Below are 3,483 nucleotides of genomic sequence, written 5' to 3' on the forward strand. Positions count from 1 at the left end.
AGCAGATACATTTGCCGCACGAACTGCCGAACTTTTTGACTCAAATGTTCGGTCCAACGTTGGAACGAATGTTCGACGCATCGTGTAGCGCCGGTTTAACCCAAACCTAAAAATCCCTACACAGAGAGAGACACACTTTTCTTCCGCCGGAACCTTGTAGAATCTCCAAGCGGAGGTTTGAATTTCGAAAATAAATTTTTCGCTCCGATAAAACAATTCGTGTGATAGGCAGTAAGAGTTTCAAATCATGAAAATTGTATCGTTTCTTTTCTGTGTCGTTTTGCCCTGAAATTTATTATTGCAACATTTGCTTGTTTATAACTAAGTGAAACATGCAGAATAACAGAAACTCTTCAAAAGGTTTACCTGCATTTTTTTCTATATGAGTTAATTTGTATAAAATCGAAGATGTGTCTCCCGGAATTGAACATTACAGGGTTAAGATTTAGATAAAAGGAAAAATGGATGCAAAAATGATTAGATGATCGCCACTCTGTCATCGACTAAGCTGATCAAACACGACACTCACTCCTTCCTAAGTTTTGAAGCAATACTTGCTTGAATTGCACAATTCTTTGCAACATTAACTTTTTCCCTTATAAAGTGTCCTGGATTCTGCAATTTTCCAATTTTCACTTCATTTGCTAGTTCTGTAGTTTCAATAGTTTTCATTCTTCACTGGATACTTGTTACATATGATATTTTGATAATTTTTCTGTATATCCACAGTTCGACTGCATCATTTAAACATCGACTAACGATGTAATCGATGAACTTTGAACAACAATCAAATCTTTGTAGTTCGACTGGCACAGAAGAGAATAGAAAAATGCTTGGAATTTTTGTTGATAAACAAAAATTGATTGTGGCACCCAGAAACTTGTTTTTTACTATAAACGAGTTTTGTCATTTTAGGAAAAGTACTGCGACACAATTCAATTCATAATACATTAGAATGATATTTGGTGTATTTCTTAGAAACAAAAATTCCTAAATATACGAGTATAGTAGCTCGGTTATATACGATAAGATGTTCATTTTGCGCAAGAACGTGAACACATAAAATTACCTTCGATTAACGAAAATTGAAAATAACTTTCGAATTTCATTCCTTATCATTTAAGGCAATTTAAGAGCAAAACTGTTCATTACATCTTAGTTTTGAAAACTTATCAATCGTACAAAAACACATTTTTGTACACAGTAAGGGAAAAGTTATTAAATAAAAAAAATATAAAAATATTTTTTTTACGATTTTGATATGTCGAAGATAAATTAAATTACGGGTTTTTCATACAATGTCATTCTTCGTTCACAGTCGCTTGGATCATTAGGGTTTAGTTCTTCCTAATTTTAGCGTAAATTGAAAACATTTTTTGCCTACAGATATCAACAAGAAGCAGCCGCAGCGCAACAGCACCAATTAGCAGTAGCAAATGCTCAAAATATGTTGAAACAAGAAGATCCTGAACAGTCATCGGGTCCTTTATATCCCAGGTAAGTGTCATTTGACTCAAAAGCAATGTAAAATTAACTAGTATGAAAAAAAAAACAAAAAATGGTCTATCCAAAATATGACATCTGGTACAGGTCCCAATTGAAAATATTCTCAAACAAACCAAGATACAAACTGATGCTATAAACATCTTGTCGTAAAAGCATTCACAAATTACTAAATAGTTTAAGTGAGATAATAGGCTCTTGTTGCTAAATATAGCGACTTACCTTCTCGGCAAGTTCAACGCTCGTACCTATATCCAAGCAGTAGTAAAGGAACATGGTGTCATTTCATGTGGGTAATCATTTCAATCTATTTAGTGTGTATTCAATTGAAAGTAAGTAATTTTGTTGCCGATTAATGAACCGGTTCCATTTTTAACAGCTGCGAAATAAAATTTAAATTTTAGTCTTTATTTGACTTGAATTTAATTTACTTTTGTAAGATCTGGATGAAGATGATAATTAACCGCACGTGGGTCACTTAACTCAAACCGAACAACAGTTTTAGAATAAATCACAATAAAATATAGGTCTAATTAAAAGTTATTGAGAGAAAATGGATGTCCCGTGATAAATTGCAAATTTTTATTGAAATTATTAGAATTTATTTTACTCACAAAAGTCAAATTACGTAATCAACAGGCAAAATATAATTTTCAAGTTAGATTTAGCGTCTAATTCGCTAAATAGCATAAGCGTTAATTATTAGTTAAATGTGCGAATGTTTCAATGGACTTGAAATTTTTTGAACTGTTCAAAAACTTATGTGGGCTCACTAGTCTCATCCACATATTTGGTTTTGAAATGTGAATAGCTTTATGTGTAATTAAGAAATATCAATCGTTTACGAGATGTAAAAATTTCTTCAATGTATAACTCCAGTCTGATATTTTTATAAATTAGTCTACAAAATTTGTAATTCAAAAAAATCTTATCTGGTCAGCCAGTAATTCATTACAAGTACAGCTCAGAATGTAGGTAATTAGTTATACAAAATAGAGCTGTAAATCTAAAGGTTGATTTTATGTAAAGATTTTACACATGTGACTGCGTACTAAAAAACTCATTTTCCGAATGCAACTTTAGCCGCTTATGCCCAACCGCATTGGATCTTTTTGTCTGTAGTTCAAGGGAAGTTTCTTAAACTGAATTTTGAACCTGTGTTTTAAATTATTTCATAAATATGTTGCGTTTGTAGCAATATAATTAGAAATATAATCGGATTTTCCGGTGGTTTTCTTGGTCAAATAGTACCTCAACAACATTAGGTGCGTGCAGTAGTTTTAAAATAAAAGTCCATCCTTTATTGTATTACTTTCATCAGTTTGATCAAGTGAGATGCTCCGATATATCAACAGGTGTTCTCATTTATTAGTGTCCCATTTGGCCCAAGCTAAACTTATCTACTTTCGTAGTTTAAACTAAAATACGTTAGAGAATTTAAATTATAAGGAATAAAAATGTAACAGCGTACATGTGTTTTTCTAAAACGTTCGGAATCGCGCCGTTGGCCAAAAGTAACATCACATTTTCTTCCTAAAAAAAATAAGAACGACTTTGTTTTAAAATCCGTGATTACATTGAGCTACTTATCATACCACAACAGAGTCAATAAAGGGATTGCAAAGATGTTTTCCTTACCAAGTAATGTCATGGATAGCTGAATGGCCCACGAGGTCGCCGGACCTTTCGACTTGCGATTATTTCTTAAAACGACTACTTGAAGCTGAAAGTCGCTGACTGACATGAAGTATATGAAAAATAAATGAACGAATCCTTTAAGAAGTTGCCAATATTCTATTGGAAGTGTTACGTGAAATTATGCAAAACTTGTGTTTGCCCAATGCAAGAATGCGTACAGAGAACGGGAAGTGATTTGGCACACATAATTTTTAACAAATAATAGGGCATATAGTTGTTTTGTTCAAAATATGTTTGCGTACAAATAAATATTATTACTTTTAGGGTTAAGTTTTTAAAGTT

Source organism: Dendroctonus ponderosae, unplaced genomic scaffold (genome assembly GCF_020466585.1).
Source record: "Dendroctonus ponderosae isolate FM_Combo_2020 unplaced genomic scaffold, Dpon_F_20191213v2 Dpon_F_20191213_5, whole genome shotgun sequence".
NCBI lineage: Eukaryota > Metazoa > Arthropoda > Insecta > Coleoptera > Curculionidae > Dendroctonus > Dendroctonus ponderosae.